Source organism: Caretta caretta, chromosome 2, assembly GCF_965140235.1.
Source record: "Caretta caretta isolate rCarCar2 chromosome 2, rCarCar1.hap1, whole genome shotgun sequence".
NCBI classification, from domain to species: Eukaryota; Metazoa; Chordata; order Testudines; family Cheloniidae; genus Caretta; species Caretta caretta.
In genome coordinates, this window is record NC_134207.1 from 100,216,538 (window position 1) to 100,241,172 (window position 24,635).

The window sequence follows — 24,635 nt, forward strand, 5'->3', positions numbered from 1 at the left end:
GTCAGGGTTGGGTGCAGCCTCACTGCTGAATCTGTGTCCTGTGGGGAGCTGCACAGTGATCTCTCACCTCTGTGCAGCATGTGGCTTGTACTCCCCAATGCCATTCTAGAGTCTCCACATTTATCTGACAAATAAAATTTGCAGAATTTTACAATATTGTGTGCAGAATTTTTATTTTTTGGCACAGAATTTTTAATTTTTTGGCGCAGAATGCCGTCAAGAGTATCGCTTGTATAGTGTTTGTCATCTATAGATATAAAAATGTTTTATAAAAGCGGAAAAGCATCATTCCCAGTTTACTGCAACTTTTGTCTAAAGCAATAAAACTGGCTTTCATTTTGGACACCAGGTACATCAGTTGGTTTATTTCTAGCCTTGTTAGATTTCTCAGTGGTCAGTTACCAGGAGACTTGCTGAGTTTGGATTGTCACTAGTTATATAATGAGGATTGCTGTCACTCCCCATATATTTTTAATTTGAGCTGTACACAGAAGTATTCAAGATCTAGATTTAGTTCTTTCACCCCCTTTGGTGCAGGGAAATTGTTTTCAAAAACACTACAATGATTCTGGACCTAGCCCAATTTTCAAAAGTCACTTGAGCTCTTAGAAACTTAAGTCCCATTGATTCAAGCAGTTTTGAACATTGTACCCATAGTCTATTGGAAACATTTTAGAGTTTAAAATAATCTCAGTACAAAGGAGTGGATTTTCCAAGTTAAAAAGTTATTTTACTCAGCAAAATCCTCCAGTAGAGTGGTCAGATGTTAGGCAGAGACTACGATTTGTACTATAGGAGCAGAAATAAAAGATCAGAACAATATTTTCCATACTGTCTGCCCCAGACCTCTGAAAGCAAACCTTACACCTGCGGCCAACTACATACTATAACACCACTCATAGACCCTCACACCATTCCCCTACTTGTGGGTCTCCAGTCAAGTGTTTTCATATTTATCATGTGCTTCTTGCTAATGGTCCAATCAATTTCTTGATTATTATGGTACTGTAGCTGTAATTAATATGTCAGGAATGAAGCCCATTTGAAATTCCATAGTCCAGAGAGTTCATTCTATGTGTATACTTAGATATCATGGTAACAAACACTACAGAAAACCCTGAAATCAATACTTTATGACCAAAATTCAACACATGCACTTGTTTACCCTAACTCTTATTGACATCATCAATTTTCATCCATGTGTACTTATCAATAGCATTCTGAAACCTATAATAAAAAGGAGGATATTTTAAATCTATGATTAATACAGTAATTTGCATCATATTATTCTGGAATTAAACTGAGAACTTTAAAATAGAAAATATTTGCAGTTGAAATAACTAGATATTTAGAACAGAATAAGCCATTCACTGATACATAGACTTGAAAGTCCTTTGTGTGTGACAAATCAATGTGCTTTCCTTGAGAAACAGTTTTGTGTTTCAATCTCTGATTTAGCTGAAAGATTTGTAAAACATTGTTTAGCTACACAGCTCTCAATTGTCTTCATACCTGGTATGTAAGGGACAGAATTTCAAAATTCTCAGCATGCACCAGCTCCCATGGGAATTCTGACCTTCTGGTTATTTCTTTGAGATGCCTAAAAAGGAGCTTAGCTCCTTTGAAATCTGTCCACATTAAAGTCAATAACATTTTATGTATAATACATTGGTTCTTAGATGTGCCCATTTTGGACAGTAACATAGGAAGAACATGTTTTTGTTTGTTTTGAGAGGAGAGTAGTAGTTACAATAGAGTGGACAGTGAGTCCAAATCCCTAGGTTCACAGTTCACAGCCCTGACGCTGATCCATTGTGTGACTTTGGACAAATCACTCAATCCAATATTCTGTAATTGACTATCTCTATAAACAAAATATAGGTTTGCTACCATCTCAGTGGGTTTTTGTGAAGTATAGTTAGTTAACATTTGCAAAAATTTGTTTAGATCCTTGGAAGCAAGGCACTAAATAAAAGGATTATTAGTAAATCCACCTAGGTGTTCAGTGGTACTCGGACTCCTAAGGGGATACACCCTGGAAGTGGTCAAACGATAATAATATTCATTACCAATTTAGCCTCTCTTTTTGGTTAGCAAATCATTTGTAAACAATCCTGAGTTTCTTTCCAACACAGAGAAAGAGACTAGGTTCTTTTATTTGGGAGAATGTTTGGTTTTTAAAGCATTAAGCAAGCTGAAATATACACAATACCCTACTCCCAAAGATGGAGATTGCCCACTGGTGGTCAGCAAGGAGGCAACAGCCTGGGATGATGATTTTCTTTGTTAAATTTAAACCCAACATCTGTTAGCTTCCTCTTGGCTTCACAGTCTCTGGGACCATGTGACCCCGCTGATGAGAATTCCCACTAAAATTAGTGTCAATTCTTGAGGTAAATTCTGTGATGCAGTGATATTCCATACCCCAGTATATGCCCCCTCATGACGGAGGGGAATATTTTAATGACCAGAGAGGAAGATCGTAATGTCAAGTAGATGCATTTCTAATGTAATGAACAATGGAAATCAAGAGACTAATCATGACTATTGCTACATATTATTCTAAAAATTGTGCAGGCAGCTTCTTTTTGCCCAAACCACCTATTAGTGTTAACCATCCTCTGTCCGATACTCAATATTGCCAATATTGCCACAAGTCAACCCACGCTCCTCCCACACACACACACACAAAATCTGAGATTTTTTTTTAAATAGGGGTTTATTTGCCTTCTAGATTTTGTGCATTCAAAGTGCACTTGCCTCACATTTTCAGGCTTCTCTATGCAACAACGAGGGCTTTCATCTTTGTTTGTTTTTTAAGATTAAAGCTGCGAATCTCATGAAATTACTTGCCTCCAGAAGCTGGGGCTTTAATAAAAATACCAAATATCATAAGACTAATGATAAAAATCAGAAGAGTTGACAACGTGGAAAATGTGGATTTCTTAATAAGTTGTAGGCACAACTGCCACTGTGTGCTAACCTTTATAAAAGAAGAGAAAATGTCTATATAGTGAAGGATTGGTTACCTGATTGGTACGTAAGGGTGCAGAAGATAGGTTTAGAGGTGTAGAAATGTCACAAAACTTCAGGCGCATGACTAGAGGACTTGTGGAGGATGCAGGAAATCTACTCTCTGAAACTTCACAGCTGCAAGAGCAGGTGGGTCTGCTTGCTGCCCAACCAAACGCACCCCTCACTTCTTTCCCTAAGATCATGAGCCCTCTCCACCCCAAAGAAGTATGAAGAGAGAGGGACTTTTTGGTCTCAGAGACCAGCTTTCCAAATCCAGAGTAATAGGCCAGGGACAGGAATGGGGAAGACTGGCCTGTAGATGCTTCAGCAGGGAGGGACAGCACAGGCAGAAGTGGAGTGTGGCCAGAAAGCTTTGAAACTTGGAAATTCAAAATTTGTTCCAAGTGGATTTTCACTTGGGCATATTCAAAACCTGGCAGTTGGTCTCAGTTGGATACCAGAGGAGGAAGGCGAACCAGATGCTCAGCAGGGAAGAGAATGACTACTGGCCACCTTGGGCTGTAGGCAGCGCTCTCCCCCCACCACCCCCAGCCCTCATTAAGGTGAAGAACCTGAATGTTATACTGGCAACAGAAGGAGAGGAGCAGACCCCAAAGGCTGAGGAGGAAGTATCACCTGCTCCCAATGCTGGAAGACTCATGGCCATGAAATCCAAGAGGCAGAGATGAAGGGTTGTGATCATGACTGAGGGCACCCTTCTGAGGAGGACAAAGGCATCTTTCTGGTAATGTCTTGGTAGTGGTTCTACTATAGACCACCAAATCAGGAGGAGGAGGCGGATGAGGCATTTTTAGAACAAATAACTGAACTATCCAAAACACAAGAGCTCGTAGTAAGGGGGACTTCACCCAGACATCTGCTGGAAAAGGAAAAACAGCCAAACACAAAATATCCAAATAATTCTTGGCAAGTAATGGGTAAAATTATTGTTTTAAAAGGTGGAGAAAGTAACCATGGGGGCAGCCATTTTAGATTTGATACTGACTAACAGGAATTGGTTGTGAATCTGGAGGTTGAAAGTAATCTAGGTGAGAGTTAATTAGATTCCATGATTCTAAAGAAAGGAAGGAGTGAGCACAGCAGAATAAGGACAATAGCTTTTAGAAAAGCAGACGTTAGCAAACTCAGAGAACTGGTAGTAAGGTCTCATGGGAAGAAAATCTAAGGGAAAAGGAATTCAGAAGACCTAACGTTTTTTTCAAAGAGACAAAATTAAAGGCACAACAGAAACCAATCCTGATACAAAAGAAAGACAGGCAGAATAATAAGAAGCCAGTATGACTCCACCGGTAGCTATTTTATGACCTTAAAATAAAAAATGAATCCTACAAAAAGTGAAAACATGGACAAATTGCTAATTATGAGTACAAAAGAATAGCGTAAGCATGTAGAGACAAAATAAAAAAGGCTAAGGCATAAAATGAGATACATTTAGCGAGGGATATAAAAGGTAATGAGAAGAGGTTCTATAAGTGCATTAGGACCAAGAGAAAGATGAAGAAAAGCATTGGTCCTCCATTTAGCTGGGAAGGATGACATCAAAAAGAGGTGTTCAATCCCTATTTTGCTTCAGTCTTCACTTAAAAGGTGAATAGCAACCAGATACTTAACACAATTAATATTAACAAGGGGGAAGAAAAACAGGGAAAGAAGAGATTAAAGAATATAAGTTAGATGTATTCAAGTCAGCAAGGCCTGATGGAATTGATCCTCGGATTGCAATCACAGAACTACTAGCAATTGTCTTTGAGAACTCATGGAGGACAGATGAGGTTCCTGAGAACTAGAGAAGGGCAAATATAGCGCCTATCTTTAATAAAGGGGAAACAAAAAGGACCTGAGGAACCATAGAGCATTCAGCCTAACTTAGACACTTAGAAAGATTCTGGAACAAATTATTAAGTAAACAATTTGTAAGCACCTAGAGGACAATAGGGGTACACGGAACAGACTACTTGGATTTGTCAAGAACAAATCATGCCAAACCAACCTAATTTCCTTCTTTGACAGAGTTGCTCATATAGTGCATGGGGGGGGAAGCTGTAGACATGTTATATCTTGATTTTAATAAGGGTTTTGATGCAGTCCCACATGACATTCTCATTTCAAACTAGGGAAATGTGGTCTAGATGAAATTACTGTAAGGTGGGTGGGTGCACAACTGATTGAAAGACCATACTCAAAGAGTAGCTATCAATGGTTTGCGGTCAAGCTGGGAGGGCATATCTACTGGGGTTCAATACTGTTGAAATTTTCATGAATGACTTGGATAATGCAGTAAAGGGTGTGCTTAAAACATTTGTGGATGACACGAAGCTGGGAGGAGGCGCGAGCACTTCGGAGGACATGATTAGAATTCAAAACAAATTAGAGAATTTATCCAACATCAACAAGATTAAATGAATAAGGACAAGTGTAAAGTATTACACTTAGGAAGGAAAAACCAAATGTACAAATACAAAATGGGGAATAATGGTTATGCAGTGGTACTGCTGACAAGGATCAGGGGGTTATAGTGAATCACAAATTGAATATGCATCAACAACATGATGCAGTTGCAAAAAAGGCTAATATCACTGTATGTAAAACTGTATGTGCTGTATGTAAAACTTGAGAAGTAATTATCCTACTGTACTCACCACAGTTGAGGCCTCAGATGGAGTACTGTCTAGTTCTGGGTGTCACACTTTCAGAAACATGTGGACAAATTAGAGAAAGTCCAGAGGAAAGCAACAAAATTGAGAAAAGGTTTAGAAAACCTGACCTATGGGCATGTTTAGTTTTGAGGAAAAAGATGGGGTGGGAGGCGGAGGTAACACCCTTCAAATATGGTAGGGGCTGTTTTAAAGAGGACTGTGATCAATTGTTCTTTATAGCAACTGGAGGCAGAACAAGAAGTAACGGGCTTAATCTGCAGCAAAGGAAATTTAGGTTACATAGATTTAGGGTTTTTTTAGGAAAAAAAGTTTCTAACTAAAAGGGTAGTTAAGCTCTGGAATAGTCTTCCAAGAGAGATTGTGGAATCCCCATCACTGGAGGTTTTTAAGAACAGATTAGACAAACACCTGTCAGACATGGTCTAGTTTTATTTAGTCCTGTCTCAATGCAGGGGGCTAAACTAGCTGACTTCTCCAAGTCCCTTCCAGCCTTCCATTTCTATGATTCTACATGAAACACCCCAAATGTTCAGCTTGTGAAGGTGCAGGATGCCACCACCCATCTCCAAACAAACCCCCAATGCAATGGCTGACCAGAAGATGGGTTTACTTCAGTCAGTGGAGAATTTTTTTTGTTTTTAGTATAACAATGCCCCTTCTGTACCACTATACCTTGTCCTGGTGGATTTTTAACATTGAATAAATGTGGTTAAAATAAGGATTTGAATGTTGGGAGTGTGGCCAGGAAATATGGTGAGTTCTAGGCCTGTCGGGTGGCAGAGAAGAAGAAATGAAGATATACCTTTTGGAAAGATGATGATAAATATAAATAGAGAAGAGCCTGTAAACCTGTAAGTTTATTGATTATTCTCAATTTCAGAGATTGCTGGTGTGTATCTGCAGGTGAAATCAGGACCTTTAGGTTTTCAAAGAATTAAATATTTAAGCAAAAGTTAAATGTCTGCCCTTCACTAGGTTTCATACCAGTTTGATTAAGTCACATTATTGCATCAAAAACAGTTTTACCATGCTGCTCTTGGTTGGTATAAAAAAAATTGCACACATTCAAAATCGGGCCAAGAAATGATTCAGCACATTTGTTGCCAGCTTTTTAAATGGTTTTACACAATGTAATGAAATTTAAATGCACTAGAAGGGTAAAGCTTTTTTGCTCAAATGCCTGTTTCAATTTTTCCTATTTTATTAAAAATATTTTTTAAAAGCACGCCTTGCTTAGTTTTATCCTAATCAGACAAATGGACACCTTGAAATGTGTTTACTTTGTTTATACTAAAAAATGTTCTCAAGAAGGCTTGATTTAGTATTTTCTTAACATAAATAATGAAATTTGAGTGGGAGGGAATCTGATGCCGAAATAATTTACTAAGAATTACAATAATTTAGATATGTATCTCTATCGCCTCTCACGACCCCACTCATCTTTACTTCTGCATATTTTAATGATTCAAGTAAATTCATCTCTCCCATCAAATTGTGCCAGATCAATTCTGTCCTTTGAAAAGTGGTGTTTGTATAAGCTCATGTATGTTCATGAGCTCTACTCCCACTCAGCAGCTCTCCAACTCCATTCTGTGGCACCTTTTTAAAAGGGAAATCCCATCACTGTTAAGCAAACCCTGAGAAGGTAAGTATTTTTGATGTATAATTTAAATCCCAAAGGAGCAAATAATTTGAGGCACACTGTTCCAGTTTCAATTTCAATATTTCTATAGCAGTCAATAACTCTGACTTTACTCCCATTTTGGCAGGAGAACCAAATGTTCTCTGCAGTCCAGTGAGTTGAAAAGGTATTGAAGTATGTTTTTTGTAAGTGTTTAATATAAGTGTAATCCTTCTGCCTGTCAGAGTTGGCAGCAACAAGGGCCGGGTTCAATATCTAGGGGTTCCATTCCAGTAACACAATGCAAAACCAGCTCGAGCCCCCACCCAGTGACCCTGGGACAAATATATACCACCCCCGCTGGGCACCTCCAAGAGGCAATACTTCCCCTCTTTCAAGCACATAGTCTGAGTGTAGCAAAAAGCCTTTTAATAACAGAGAGAAATAATGTGACGTTATGTTGGGGAAACACCACCAACAGGATTCATAACACAACCCATAAGCAAAATAAACCCACCCCAAGCAAATTGGGGCATGTCCTTTCCCTTTGATTCTTGAGTCCAGCAACCCAAAATCACCCAAAGTCCCAAAAGTCCAACGACCCAAAAGTCTCTGTCCCTGGTCAGGGCAGCCCCAGAGTTCGAAAGTTTATCTGCAGAGTTTTACTTCCCAACCTGGGTGGAGATGGGGGGGGGTGTTAAGGGGCACCTTACATGGTCCAAAGCTGATGGCCCCACCTCCCCATGGGGCTCCACTCTGCCAGCCACCCCATCCGACAAACTGCTCTGCTCCACAAGCCGCTCTGCTTGCCATCCCGCAAACTGCTCCACCATATATCTTCAGGCTCCCCCACTACTTAACACAACACTCAGTGATTTCAGCTCTTAGTAAGTTTAGCTCTTTTGTGATTTCAGCTTGTAGTAGGGGAGCCTCAGTGCTGGTGCACCATTAGCTCAAAGTGAATTCAGCTCAACAGCCTGTAACTAGACTCCTAATGGAATAAAAATTAGCTCTGATATTCCACAGTGGAGAGAGGAGGAACTGGCCCATATCACCAAGTATTAATACCTGTCCCCAGCATCTCTCAATTCACAGAGTTTTGGAACCCATGTCCCTTGCCTTGCGAGTGCTACTTAGTTGATGGCGAGTCCCTCCATCATAACAAAAGGCCAAGTGCAGTTCCACTGTCCTTGATTCCCATAATCAGGGTAATAACAATTTATTCTTCCTGCCCCAATAACAGAGACACTGGGGATCCCACAGCAGCCAAAGTGACCATTTGGGCAGCTATGGCCTCATTCTAGGCGGGGTGGGTGTGCCTATGCAAATGAGATCGGCCCCTGAAGTTCTTTTCCACAACTTGCCACACCTCACCACCAGATGTCAGGGTGGAGCTCATCCTGACTCTGCTTACATAAGTGGTCCTTAGATTTATAAAGGAAGATAGCCAGTGCACTCCTACTCAAGAGAATGTGTACTGGAATATATTTCCACTACACATTCCCTATTCACGTGAACCAACATCTCATTTAGCCCACTCACCTGCAGTGACTTTAACCTCAGGAAATGGAACTTAAACTATTAACCCTCTCTAATACAACCCTAGCTCTATAGTTGGCAAATGGGTGGATGGGCACCCAAAACCAGAAAGCACAAGCTAGTTGGGTTTAGAGTGGAGTGTAAAGCAGTGTAAATAATTCAGTCTTAGTTTAATTGTGAGTTTAACTGTGAATCATTAATTTAATGACTGGATTAGATGACCTCTCGAGGTCCATTCCAGTTGTATGATTCTAGAACTTTAGCAAAAAAAAAATCCTAGCAATTCTCTCATCTGGGATTTTCAGTGTGTCCTGTCTACTGTGTCTGCCTTGCATTTAAGTTCTTCAGGGCATGGACTGTCTGTACTGAGCGTCTTGCCCAATGTTTTGTACAGCGTCAGGACAAATAATAATCCCAGGTTTAAAATATAGGCCCTGATCCAGCACAGCACTGAAGCACATGCATAGCTTTAAAATTGTGAGTAGTCCCATTCAAGTCAAAGGAAGTAGGCACGTGCTTGAAGTTAATCATATGTAAAAATGCTTTGCTGGATTGAGGCCAAAGTGCTTTACACTTCACAAGGTAGAATCCATTATCAGGGTTAAACTGGTCACTAAATTTGGGGTTAAAAAGGGATTTTTCCCCAAGCCTCATGGGGTTAATTTCCCATACATTCCAGGGATTAGGAATCTCTCTATGATTTTGGCAAACTGTTACACCCACTTGCTATGTGTTGTCTTAATGAGAATGTAAGATCTTCAAGGAAGGTATATTCTCTTGTTACAGGTACACTGAGAAAAATCAAGCACTAAATTCCTTGCGGGAGGGTCTTTGTAATGTTTACTTTTTATTTAGGGGTGGGACCTCTACACACCCACATCAGGTTGGCATCCTTTCTCATCCTAAACCCACTTCCATAGGCTTGGCAAGACTCATGATTTCAGAGGTGATTTTGTTCCATCTCTAATTATGTTAAAAAAAATCAGATTTGCTCAGAGATGTAGACTCCAAACATACTACCAGTTTTTTATCGCATCAGATAATTTATCAGGGAGAGATTTACTTCCTGAAATGGATGAAGAAATTTACGTTATTTTGAGACTTATCCAAAAGAAGTACCTAAATAAACACAAAGCTAGAATTTCTACAATAAAAAATCTTTTTTAGGCAGTTACTTTACAAGCTTTTTAATGATTAAACTGTGTTTTTTGTTTCTTCTTAGATTCATTTAGCATTCTTCCTGTGAAAAAGCTATTCACACAGTGTGTATTTATGCATGTGACATTATGTAAACTGCCAACTAATTGTTTTCAGTAGGGAAGATTAGAACTTCATAAAAAACTTATTTATAAATGCCAGCGATAAGACAGACATATTGTCTAGGCTGCCTGCAAACAAAATAAAATTCAATACTACAATGGAGGGTGGAACACAGGAAAATACAGTGACAATTGACTAAAAACAATACTTTCTCATTCAATACCTGGCTGTCTCTCCAATTGTGATGGGCACCAGATTTTCAGATCATTAAACAGATGATTAGTTACCAGTTTGGTGGCTCTGGTATCCACAGATAAATAGGCAATTTTGGCATATCTGCAAACAGCTTGACACATCTGTAAAAACTGTCAACCCTGCTTCTCAGATTCTGCAAGGGAGCCTCATGTCAAAACTTCCTGGTTAATAAAGACAGGCATTTTTTTAAAAAAAGAACTTCAGAAAAATTAAAAGAGATAAGTTGGACAACATAAGCTCTCCAGGGCAGGGGCTGTCTCTGATACGTCTGTACAGTGCCTAACACAAAGAAGCCCTGGCCTCCAGGTGCAACTTTAATACAGTAATAATAACAACTGCTAGTAGAAGCTTCACTGCATTGCTCCATCAGTGTGCTACAAGCCTACCCTAGAAGAGGCCTCATCTCAGAATGAAAAGGTAGTTCAGGTCTCTGCACTCATTCCATCTTTGGCCACTGGTACTGAGATCATTATTAAAGGTTTGGGTACCAGTTCACTCACTATATGACTGAGATCATCATGTAATTCCACATAGATCACTGCCAACAAATCTGAGTCATATTCAGACCAATGACTTGAAAGAAAATGGCTCTGTTTCCCTTTGCCTATCCCATTAAGGGACTGTTCCCAGGTAAGACATTGGGCTAGACTCTGCATCACATTCTGGCCCCCTTGCACCCATTCAGACAGTGCCAAGGGGTCAGATTCTGACCAGACTTCAGCAGTGGAAAATTCCTTTGAAGAAGGGGAACTCATAGCTGGCATAAAGCAGGAAGAACAACCCCCATTATTAACTGTCTCCACACACCCCAGCGTTGAAGGAATACTTGGGGAGACGAGGGTCCAGGCATGGCAGATCTCCACTCAGCTATGTTGATTCTCCAATGGCATAAAGGACCATATACCAGTAGCTTAAGTTACAGCAACCTCTAGTTTGCTGTAGCTCTGATCAGAGCTGGGTCAGCACAGGGAACAGTAAGCAGATTCCCAGTGGTCCCCATGCCCTTGCATTAAGAGGTGCTTGGACACTTTGGGGGGGGGGGATTGTTGAGGGAGAAAAATCAAAACCACCAGCAAAACTCCCCATTACTTCAGTGCAAACAAAACTGAGCACCTACTTTCTGATATCTTTCAGTGCTGTCCTATGATTTATCTACTTTCCATCTTTTCCTAAATAATTCTAACTTCATTTTTTCCACAGCCAATACACATGCAAAGAAATTACAAAGAATCCGTTTTGGTTTGGTTTTTCATTTGAAAAGAAAAAATATCTTAAAAGCTGTATGAATGAGATTTACAGGGATAAATGTTTGCAAGGAGAGAAAAAAAACCATGAAAAGAGAAATGTGGAAAATTGTGTACAAAATCAAAAGTAAAAATAGAATGCACCCAGCTATGTACTTTTAAGTCATTGTGCTTTAAAAGTGTCAGTCTATTTACCTTTTTTATGGGAATCGTGCTGGTACTAGCTAGAAAAAGCACGGTTATCTAGCAATCAGCCACAGAGGAGAAAAACAAATTGCAAAGATTATCAAGCTTCTGCAGTTAACAGTGATTGAGACTAAGTTAGAAGAATCATCGGCAACTTTTGGTTACCCAACAGCTCCCTGCTAGAAATAAAAATAGGGGCAGAAACTATGCACAATACAAAATAACACAATACAAAACTAAACAAGATGTAAGAGAGTTTGATTCACGATGCTTAATATTATGGAAGATGTAAATGTTCAATAGTATTTCACAGCAGAATATTTTCATTTGATCTTTACACATTATACTGGGCATCCAAGTAAGAACAGACTCCATATAATGCAATGGTTCACACAACATCCTAAAAAACTAGATGCAATGATTTTGTATCCTGTTTTTCTAATATGAGGCAATGGTCCACAGTTTCTAAAATTATTTTTAAATAATTTTGCTTCGAGAAAGCAAGTAAAAATACAGAGGGGAAAAAACCAGGAATTTACTATAGTGGTAAGGTGGCATGATGCTAACAATTTTCCACATACAGAGATTAAAAACGTATAGTTAGGCCATTACACAGAAAGCATTTGAACAGGCAAGCAACTTTAAACATGCAAATAGTTTCATTGGCTTTGAGTTAAAAGATGCCTACCTGTTAGGACTATTCAAGTGTCTAAGTGCTTTGCTGGAATGGGGGTTTCATCAGCAAGTTAAAGGTCTTGTAATTGGCTTGCAGAGGTGAATGAGGTATGGCATGCCTAACTCAGGAAACCTGCTCTTTTAGCAGATCGGCACAACTCCCAGTTTTGTACCATGACATCCAGTCAAGTTGATTTTCTCCATTTGTTAATTCTGCTAACTGCTCAGAATAAACCTGATCTGTGACCAGGCACCGTTTTCCCAGCCACTTTACCAACATAGTGATGTTAGACACTCAAAAGAGATTCAACAATTCTTTGTGAAATTTGCTCTTATTTGGATTTCATCCAAACTATCTGCACAGCTCCATTAAAGTACAGCAAACCAGGCTAAGGATTAATGTGCCCGTAAAGAATGCTGTATGCTGTCCATATGGATGAGGTTCAGGTTGACTCCATTCCAAAATGAGGCTTTTAAAAAATTATTTAATAAAAAAGACATTATGGATGGCAAACAAAGTAGTTAAAACATCTCCCAAGAATCTAATGAGTTGAAAAAGCTTGTGTTGAAATATTAAAAATGTTGGGTTGTTGATTTCATCTATAGTCACTTCTCCTTTCATTTTGCAACATCTACACTCTATGACTTTCAACCAAGAAAGGTCGTAGTTAATTGTAACTTCAGGGAGCATTGTTCCTTAATTATATTACTCAACATTTAATTGCCAGCATATTGGTATGCAGTTAGAAGGAGTACAGGACCAGGTAAAAAAATAAAAATAAAAGCAGTTTGAGTGTATAAGTTGTGACTGCTATTCAACAAAAATGTTAAGAAATTAGGTCCAAATATACACTTAAAAGTCTGAACATTTATCCAAACTAAATTTGAATCTGTTGGTTCAAATTCATACCTAGTGTAAGTAGGAGCAACTTTCACTTACGTCAACACAATTGGACTCTGAAGCTGTCTGAATCTGACCCTTTGATTCTGCAAAACAGGGCTGGAGATCTCACAAGAAAAGGTTCTCATATGAAATTACGTCCTGAAGGAAGACAGCCAGGAAATATCACAGGAACCACAACAAGCGATCAAAAGTAATACTGACATTTTATGGCATTATATGAATTGTTGGAAGGCCTTCATTTAGAGTAATGTATTTGGTTCTGGTTCCTTATCTCAAAAGAGATATAATAGAATGAAGAGGGTCCAGAGACTGGCAAGTTTCATTTGTTCAGAGGTGCCCAAATATTTGTAATAGCACCCATGACATTTCCACTGCACTTGCTTACTCAGTGACAGCAATGTCCTATTCCTTAAGATCACCTTTCTCTGTAAGCTAATACCTTGCTTTTTGATCCAGATTTACATAAATCAATATTGAAAGACTCAATGAACAACAGCCAAATGAGAGGCTGTGGCACATTCTTCCTACCACAGAAACCCAAATAAATTATCTGGCCTAGAACCCCCACTGCTGAAGGCCCAAATCCTGCTATTTTTCTTGCTTCTGATATAGAGGAACTAGCTGCCTCTGCTTCAGCCCCCATATCTAACAGATAACTGCTTTGATTATACATGTCCCTCAGTGACATCAATTCCCTTTGTTGTGCGTGTAAGTAGGAATTCCATAAGACATGTAAAATATGTATGATAAGTCTCCAACTCATCCTAGACAAAAGCTGTCAAAGCATAATCTTACACCCGTGCACCCATATGTGCATTTTTATGTTTCTGTGTCTCTGTGTGTTGGTCATCTCTCCCCCCCACCCTTTTACTCTATTTTCCCTCACTGTGCATGATTGAACACAGTTTCTTCCAAAAGGCCCCTCACAGGTAGTTTCCAGATGTGAGTCAAATAACTCATATTTCAAAGTCAAATAACTTTGAGCCCTCTGAATTATTCTGATAGATCTCTATTTGCCACTTTGATCAAGCTGTTGTTCACACGTGCATCTATTACAGCTCTGTTAATTATCAATTTACTATCAAACTTCTTCAAATTTACTATCAAGCTCTCTTTTCTTTGACATTTGTGAAAACAATGACTAGATACAGTATGTACTATGACAGGTTTCAGAATAACAGCCGTGTTACTCTGTATTCGCAAAAAGAAAAGGAGTACTTGTGGCACCTTAGAGACTAACCAATTTATTTGAGCATAAGCTTTCGTGAGCTACAGCTCACTTCATCGGATGCATACTGTGGAAAATACAGAAGATGTTTTTATACACACAAACCATGAAAAAATGGGTGTTTATGTACTATGTGTGACATGGTCAGGCCGATGGCTACAAGAGCGTGGATGAAGGTAGATACATTAGTTCCAGGTTAAGCAGGTCCCTTTCCCCTGGGTAAGATAACAGGGACTATTCCAGAACACTCAGGAACTTTCTAAAACTAATTAAGGCAGGCATGCTAATTAGGATACCTGTAGCCAATTGGGAAGCTGCTAGGATTAATTAAGGCTAATCAGGACACCTGGTTTAAAAAGGCTGTCACTCCAGTTAGTGAGGTGCAGGTGTAAGGAGCTGGGAGTGAGAGGACTTGCTGCTGGAGGACTGAGGAGTACAAGCATTAACAGATACCAAAAGGAAGGTCCTGTGGTGAGGACAAAGAAGGTGTTGGCAGGAGGCCATGGGGAAGTAGCCCAGGGAGTTATAGCTGTTGCACAGCTGTTCCAGGAGGCACTCTAGACAGCTGCAGTCCACAGGGCCCTGGGCTGGAACCTGGGGTAGAGGGCGGGCCCGGGTTCCCCCCAAACCTCCCAACTCTGGACCCAACACAGGAGGTTCCACCAGAGGGGAAGGTCTCTGAGCTGTTCCCAGACCCACATGGTGGATCAGCAGAAACTGTGGGGATTGTTCTTACTCTTTTTTTCCCATGCTGGCCAGTGATGAGGTTATCTGAGTGAAAGGCAGATTTGAGCCACGAAAGTGGCCAAACTGAAGGCTACTGTGAATCTCGGAGGTGAGCAAAATCCACCAATAAGTGCAGGACCCACCAAGGTAGAAGAGGAACTTTATCACATATGTTACATAAATGGGCCACTACTCCTATTCCTCCCATGCAATCTACATGCATAATTATTGGATATAACTATTGAGAGATCAAACACATAACTAGAGGCATGTTTCTCAGTTTGGTTATGAAGAATTAATTCTATCTATAGAACATTATTCAATAAGAGACTTTCAACCAACCAGCACAGAAAAGTCAAATGCTGTTCTCTTGCAATACCCAAAATCTTGCATTATGCCATGCCATTCACATCATTCTAGTTTCACACCAAGTAGTTTCCAAATAGTTGTTTACTTTTTTGGTCTTGTTCTCTACTCATTTTTCACCCAAGCATGCTTCTGAAATGGACACCAATGGAGAATATGGTGAAACAGCACAAATTTTAAACCCCCGCAGAGAAATAAGTACTTACATATTTCATTAAAGATAGTACTTGGTTGAACATTTAGACTTATTCCTGTTTTAGAGTAACTTTCATAGTGGAATATAAGAGGTAACAAATGGCTCCTATGCTCAAATGGCTTCTACAGTCAAACTTTCAATTCATTTTAGTATTTAATCACCTAAAAGTAATTTAGTCTTGTGTACTTCTTACCACAATCATTAGATATACCTTAAATATACCTTCTTCCTGCTGCATCTGCAAATTCTCTTGAAGCCGAATTGACAGAAGATTTTTAAAAAAAACATCCGATGAAGTGAGCTGTAGCTAACGAAAGCTTACGCTCAAATAAATTGGTTAGTCGCTAAGGTGCCACAAGTACTCCTTTTCTTATTGTTATGAATATTTTCTTTGACTGGACTCTGAATTGCACAGAAGAATGATGCACTGGAGTCCGATCCTGGGATTCAGAATAGCTAGAAGAGGTTTTCCTTTTGTTTTTGGGGGCGGTTGAGAGATTTTTTTACATCACCAACAATAAAGGTAACCTCCTAGTAAAATCATCAAAAAGATATTTTTTTTGCTTTGCTTATTATAGTGTTAAACTTTTAGTATACTATCAGAGTTTCATACACATAACAATCAAACCCTGAACTCAACAGAACCACTGCCCTTTGTCTGAGTGTAAAGCAACAGTAGTGTGTTTGTCACCAACTCATAGCAGGCTCAAGAAAAACGGTTATCAGTCTGCTACTGCATTCTAGCTCAAGTGGTAGGGGCTCGCACCTTTAGATAACAGAGGTCCAGTTCATTCCTCACAATCAACTCCTAAGTATCTTACATAAACCAATCACTGTCAGGGGCTAAAAGCATTCTCCCACGTGTTAGGTCTTCTAATCCACAATGATGAACAGATCTGCCATGCCTGGACCCTCGTCTCCCCAAGTATTCCTTCAACGCTGGGGTGTGTGGAGACAGTTAACAATGGGGGTTGTTCTTCCTGCTTTATGCCAGCTAGGAGTTCCCCTTCTTCAAAGGAATTTTCCACTGCTGAGGTCTGGTCAGAATCTGACCCCTTGGCACTGTCTGAATGGGTGCAAAGGGGCCAGAATGTGATGCAGACTCTAGCCCAATGTCTTACCTGGGAACAGTCCCTTAATGGGATAGGCAAAGAGAAACAGAGCCATTTTCTTTCAAGTCATTGGTCTGAATATGACTCAAATTTGTTGGCAGTGACCTATGTGGAATTACATGATGATCTCAGTCATATAGTGAGTGAACTGGTGCCTAAACCTTTAATAATGATCTCAGTACCAGTGGCCAAAGATGGAATGAGTGCAGAGACCTGAACTACCTTTTCATTCTGAGATGGGGCCTCTTCTAGGGTAGGCTTGTAGCACACTGATGGAGCAATGCAGTGAAGCTTCTACTAGCAGTTGTTATTATTACTGTATTAAAGTTGCACCTGGAGGCCAGGGCTTCTTTGTGTTAGGCACTGTACAGACGTATCAGAGACAGCCCTTGCCCTGGAGAGCTTATATTGTCCAACTTATCTCTTTTAATTTTTCTGTAGTTCTTTTTTTAAAAAATGCCTGTCTTTATTAACCAGGAAGGAACTTCAGCCCCTCCCCCCTTCCAGCTCCACCCCCTACAGCTCCCTTGATACACTGTAAACATTATACTTTAAAAAAAACTACTTTTCTCTTACCATTGCCTCTGCTCCTTCCTCAGGGGCTGCAAAACTTGTTTGAGCAGCCAGGATTGCATAACAGTCACATGCCTGAAATGCTAAAAAAAAAAAAAAAATTTAAATCAATATTGTGGCCTTCTGCAGCAAAATTATGCTATGTGGTGGTAGGTTTCTTAGCTTCTTTCAAAGGAAGAAAAAATAAATGCTACTCTCGTCTTTGAATTGGTCGAACCTTTGGCTGCCGAGAGGTTCTGCCAGGAGGACCTCTAAGACAACAGAGGCAGATGGAGGAGGACCCTGGAGGACCTGCTTGTTGGCATGCACAAGCGGAACCTGTTCCTCAGGGTATAGGAGGATCAGGATCTTCAGTAGCTGGAGGCAGCAATGAACTGGCTCCTGAAGCAGAATACATGCCACTGGGAACTCATATACCAGGACTCATATAACTTGTGGCCCACCCACTATTAGACAATACTTTCTCAATTGACAACTATACAGCCGAAGTATTTCACTGTCTAGTAATTTACTGTAAAATATCTTTCCTTCCCGCTCTGTTCACCATGTCATGCCTACTTTTGGTTCTAAACTGCCAGGAATTCATTTCAAGAAATAGTACTAGAATAAAGTTTTGATTCAATGTTTGCAATATATGTATATACACACACAGAGAGATAGAGAGAGAGCGCACACTACACTTTCACATAATATTAAAGTGCATGCAGTATACACAGTAAAATACAATAAATATTGCTAAGAAGTACTGACTGAATCTTAGAACCTTAAAATGAAAAGAGATTTAATGCAGTGTTATTCTACTGGAAGGAAATTATATAAGGGTATAAACAACAGCAGTCCTTAAGAATATTTTTAGCTTATTGTTTTACATTGTGTGTTCAGCCCTGCCAACTTCCCCATATAGCCTATAGATTTTCTAAGTCCCCTATTGGTCTTTGGGGTAAACCCCTAGTCTGTGGGAAATTTTGTTCCAATTGGCTGCCTTTTCCTATTCCCCTACCTGATGGCTAAAGGCAGCCACTCAAAACTGAAGGACAGCCTGGCCCCTCAACACTTCCCAGTTGTTTAAGCACTCAAACCTTTGATTTCAAAGCCAGCTGAGGAGAAGCTGCTCACTGTTGGCGCTACAGCAACCCACCTCTCTCTGCCTATTCTTCAGCACCCTTTCCCTATTAGGCCATGAGGGATGAAGATGTTGCATTTCCTACTGTTCCCTCTCCACTGGAGATCTCAGGGTTGGCCAGAGAGACCCAGATAGGGAGTAGTGAAGTAGTATTCCCGATCACCCTGAGACATCCTCTGCCCCCCACTCTCTTGTGTGCTCACAGAGACATAGAAACATAAAAATGTGCATATGGGTGCACGGGTGTAAGATTAAGCTAGACAGCTCTTGTCTAGGAAGAGTTGGAGGCTTATCATACATATCCCCCATATGTGCCCCATCCTGATGTGCTGCCCCGTTTCCTTCTTTGCCCCCATCACACTTGATATGCTGTGCCCTGCACCATTCCTCCCACCTAACCTGAAGTCCCAGCTCCCTCAAAAGCTCTGAGTCTCTTCTAGGAAGCAGGGAGCAATGGACTACTCTCACTCTTCCTACTTCCTATCTTCAATATTCAGGGCACTGCCAAGAGGAGCCACTGCTCCCCAACCTGAAGAGAACACAGATCTTCATTATGAGAGATGGTCAAAAAGTGAAAAATCAAAGTTTGAAATGGTGAAGATCTTTCCATTTCACGGGGTTTGAAAAAGAGACATTTTTCATTTTGTTTTGAAATGTTTTCTGTTACCAATAGAAATAAAAACATTCAAAAACTAAGTTCTCAGTTTCTCACAAAAAATTACACTAGAAAAGAGGCCATTTTTGTATAAAATAAAACCCTTTTTGGTCTATACTATTTTGATAATCTCTAATATTCACTGACTACACAGGAAAGGAATCTACAACCCCCTTTACTTTGGAGGATGAAAGATGGGGGCCTGCCAGGTGTACCTCATCACTACTAATCACAGGTACAAAACTGGTCAGTAGTTACCCACTGAACCCCCAGCAAGAATGAGTAGAAGAACACATAAAACCCAACTGGAAATTGTCACAGGAGGGGTCTGTTGGCTTTGTTTTTGGGATAGTAACAGCTGATGGGAGGAAAATTGGTGGCCAGGCAGTGGTCTTTTGGGTTTTTTTGCGGGGGGCAGGGGAGGTAAAGAGGTAGGGATATTCCAGTAGTGTTCCCAAATCCCCCCCACCCCCATGCTAATTTCATCTCCCTCATTCACAAGATAAATTGAGCCTGAGTGAGTGAGTGAGTGAGTACAGGGTTCAATCTGATTGAGATCAAAGTTCAACAGGAATATTTTCCCCAGCTCTAGTAATACTGTAAGACTTGGAAGGCTTTGTGAGTTCCTATGAACACTTGTCAAGACTTTTTTCCCCTTCTGCTTCATTTTAGATTGAAAGGATGCTGTCTGTAATAAAACCATGCCAAAAAGCAGAGTACCCACTTTCTTGTAGTTACATACAGAAATATGAGACTTACTAAATGTCAACAAAAGCATATGTTGTTCATAATTATGTACCCGAAGTGAGAGATGGATTTGCGTAATTGAATGTCTTTAGACAGGCTTATAATGAACAACATGCGAAACACAGTTTTTGGAGGTTTGATTGAAGAACCACATCCATCAGCTTTTCTGCATTGATACAGCACTTTTCACCCTGAAAGATGCCAGTTACTTACTACCTTCAGCTGATTTGAGATTTTAGAGCAACATCACTTCATCCACCACTGTAACAACTCTCTCCGGGGTAAAACAAACAGTGCAACATTCCACAGAAGCTTCAAGCACAAAAGCAAGAGTTTCTTGCCAGGTTTGCAATGGGCTCTTTAATAACCATGAGTGTTAAGCGCTTCATGGAAAGTAAAACAAAGCACTCCTCTGAGCTTCTGAATATCTATTTCTTTAAGCCTAAATATAGAAGCCAACATTTTCAGACCCGAGTGCCCAACGTGAGTGTCCTTATGTAGAACTGAGAGATTCAAACTGACCAAATCACATTGAAATGTAATTGAAAACTGAAATTAGGACATTAGAAGTCTGAAAGTCAGGCTGTTTATATGTAGGGCCTTAAAATGAGATTCAAGGCAATTTTGGTACCTAATCCCCTTAGGCTGGGATTTTTAAAGACGCCTAAGGGTATGTGTACATTATGGGCACTATACTGGTATAACTATGTCAGCATAGCTATAGGCCTGTAGCATAGACACAGACTACCTGTTTTATGCAGGTGTAGGAATACCCCTTCTCCAAACAAAGTTAACTATGTCCATGGAAGTCCCCTTCTATTGGCATATCTCTGTCTACACGTGGGGTTTTGTTAGCATAGCAACGCTGGTCAGGGTCAATGGTGCTGGAACAATTTTTATCGTGGAGGTGCTGAAGGTGAAAACCATGCATCTGGATTACTACTACTTCAAGCCAGGGGGTGCAGCAGCCCACGCACCACCCCTAGTTTCAGTACCAATTGTCAGGGTATAGATTTTTCACAACCCTGACCGACGTAGGTAGTTATGCTAATATAACTTTTCAGTGTAGACCAGCCTAAGAAAGGTATACTCATATATCCCTTTGAATCTTAGGCCATGTCTACACTATAAAGTTATGGCGATTGAAGTGACATTGGCATACAGCTACCGCAGTTAGTACATCACTTATGTGCATGTGTACTTGGCTCCCTGTGTCACCGGTAAGCATACTCGTCAGGAGTGCCTGTATTGATGCAGAGTGAGCCAAAGTAGTATGGTGGTGTTGTAGTGTGCTCTACCTGGCCTTGCTCTTTTGTGGCCTGGTAGATTGCTGTACATGTAGGTACAAAGCATTGTCAATGCACCTATTCATTTTGTTTGTGAATGATCCTATGAGTTGTGTGGCGCTGTGCAGTAACAGGTAATTAGTTGCTTTCAGAACTGCTGAGCATTCAGCAGCATGTGTTGTTAACTAATAAAGGTGAATTATTAGGGCAACAAAAATGATTAGGGGTCTGGAACACATGAGTTATGAGGAGAGGCTGATGGAGCTGGGATTGTTTAGCCTGCAGAAGAGAAGAATGAGGGGGGATTTGATAGCTGCTTTCAACTACCTGAAAGGGGGTTCCAAAGAGGATGGCTCTAGACTGTTCTCAATGGTAGCAGATGACAGAACGAGGAGTAATGGTCTCAAGCTGCAGTGGGGGAGATTTAGGTTGGATATTAGGAAAAACTTTTTCACTAAGAGGGTGGTGAAACACTGGAATGCGTTACCTAGGGAGGTGGTAGAATCTCCTTCCTTAGAGGTTTTTAAGGTCAGGCTTGACAAAGCCCTGGCTGGGATGATTTAACTGGGAATTGGTCCTGCTTCGAGCAGGGGGTTGGACTAGATGATCTTCTGGGGTCCCTTCCAACCCTGATATTCTATGATTCTATGATTCTAATTATGTTCCAAATAATAGAGTTTTATTCTGAAACAAAATCAGTGCAAAATTTTAAAAAATTTGCTATTTTAAAACAAATACATTAAAAACGTAATACATTCAGAGAACAGAACTTACGAAAGGGAAAAAGCATTCATGTCCATTTCTCCTACACATGAAACAACTGTGGCTTTCACAGGTCAGTGTACTTGAAGCTGTGATTGTCTTTATGTCCCCTGGGGTGGAGTGGTAGGGATAGTGCATTGACTCCCTGATGCCATGTGGAGTGCCGAGGGGAAGGGCATATGGAGGGCATACAGAGGTCCCTGAGTTTAATAGACTACAGAGGGAGATGAGCTCAGTACTGTTGAACCCGGAGGTCCATCAGAGTCCGCAGCATCTGCTTTTGTTGCTTGAGAAGCCCCATTATGTCCTGGTACCTCTTCCTCTACTTTTCCTGCTGGGCCTCTCTCCTCTCCACTTTTTCCTTCTCCGGGTTGTCCACAATGTTCATCCTCCCGGTCCTGTGCTCACGGTCCACTGCAGCACTGGCTTGTAGGACCTCATTGAATATGTCATGCCATGTCCTCTTATTTCTCCTCCTTATCTGACTCAAGCATTCTGTCGGAGTGGTGGCGGAGACTCTGAAGGCCTCAATGGCGGCAGCTGAAGGTAAAACACACAGATGTATCATTGTCAGCTACAGAAAGCGACACTTAAGATGCTGAACTCACATCCCTTACTCCCTTAAAGTTTTCCCTTCTCGCTATTGCTTGTGTCTGCACCAGGCACAATACCAGCAACAGTGAGTATGGCCTTCTGCGGTTGGGGAAATGAGGAGGGAATTGCTCAGCTGCATGATGCTAATACATTAGGGAAGTGGCACTGCATACTGGCATTATTTCCCACAGGCAGTGCTGATTTTAGCTGATGTCTCTCACTCCGGAGGGTAACAGAGAGAGCACAGAGAGCACAGCTGCTGTTGGCACCCCAAAGCCACCCAGGTCCATATAATGCTAGCCTGTGTACTGCAATGGTGCCTAATGGAGTTATCATTGTGTGGCATGGGAAGAAATACAACCGAGGAAGAACTAAGGCAGCCTTCCCTAGAAACCTTCAGCAGGGGATTGCAGAGTATCTCCACGAAAGTTTAACCGAGATCTGTCAGAAGGATTCAAGGGTCGTGCCACTGCAAATAAGCAAACTGCTCCTCATAGGATGCCCTGCCTAATTCTAGAGGGGAATGGAAAGCAGACAGCAACTCTATCTCTCTTGGTTGTACTACTACCTCTTCTAGCTCGAGTGCATTAATGAAAAGTCAAAAGATATGTCCTGCTACTTTGGAGGCGCCATCCCTACAACGGAAAATTATCTACACACTTACCCAAGGTTTCTTCCCCTGCATCGGGCTCACCTGGGCTTGACTAGTGGGACTGGGTGGACAGCAGTGGAGTCAAAAACAGTTCCTGGCTCACCATGCAGCTAGATCCCCTGGTCACCTGTCCTCCATATTCCTCCTCACTGTTCATAGCCAGGGCCTGTGACTTGGAGGTATCCACGGTGCAGTGGGGGGGTCTCTGCCAAGTATGGTGTGCAGCTCTTTGGCTCAGCACCAGACTGACTGTGGCCTCCCCGGCCTTTTCATACGCCTGCCACAGCTCCTTGACTTTCATGCAGCACTGCTGTTGATTCCTGCAGTACCCCTTTTCCTGCACCGCCTCAACAATCTGCTCATAGATGTTGACATTTCTATGGCTGGCTCGGTGCTGAGCCTCCGCAGCCTCCTCGCCCCACAAGCTCAGGAGATTCAATATCCCCTGTCTACTCCAGGAGGGAGTGCGTAGCCTGTGTGGTCAGCTGGGCAGTGGCACTGAATGATGGAGAGCTGCTAGGTGTGCTCACCATACCAGGCAATGGTCAGCGTGTGGCATTGTGGGACAGCTAGGGTTGATATACGTAACACAGTAACTACACTTGCACTGCATTAATCTAAGTACATCAGCTGTGGCTCTGTGCTACTCAGGAAGGTGGTGTTACTATGTCGATGTAATGGGGCACTTACATCAGTGGAAGGCAAATTTAAATGCAGACACATGCACAACTAGGTTGATGCAAGCTTCCTTATGTCAACCTAACTTTGTAGTGGAGACCAGCCCAATGCAACAAACAGTTGTAGAATGCAATGGGAGGAAGGGGAAGACAAGCTTACAGTATTATGGACAAAGTTGCATACATTGGTAGAATTTTGTAAGATTCATAGTCTGGTATATTTTTTAAAAATAAGGGAAGAGAAAGAGATATTAATGAATCACTAACAGGCCCCATTTTTGCTGAAAATAAACAACAGCTTTGGTTTTAGAAGTTACTGTAAAAACCTTCTATTTTCATCTTTAGCTACCCAGTGTTGTGTAAGTAAGGGGTTCTCAAACTGGAGGTTGAGACCAGGTGCCAGGGGTGGTAATCAGTCTGCCTTTCCCATTTTTTTTTATATGTGATGGGGGTCCTAGTTAGATAGGAGGGGATTTCAGTATGGAAAAGATAAAATCCAACCAGAAGCCTGACAAAACTGGCCCTGCTGCAGTGAAAGAGAGAGATTTACCACAGACTTCA

General features: G+C 41.0%; 1 long non-coding RNA gene across 1 annotated transcript; it reads right to left on the reverse strand.

The window, feature by feature from the left end:
• Positions 1-22,685, reverse strand: LOC142070797 (uncharacterized). Its single transcript, XR_012666728.1, has 3 exons — positions 22,164-22,685; positions 17,582-17,661; positions 1-124 (listed from the first exon to the last, which is right to left on the reverse strand). It is a non-coding gene; the product is annotated as an uncharacterized LOC142070797 (long non-coding RNA).
• Positions 22,686-24,635: the final 1,950 nt, after the last annotated feature.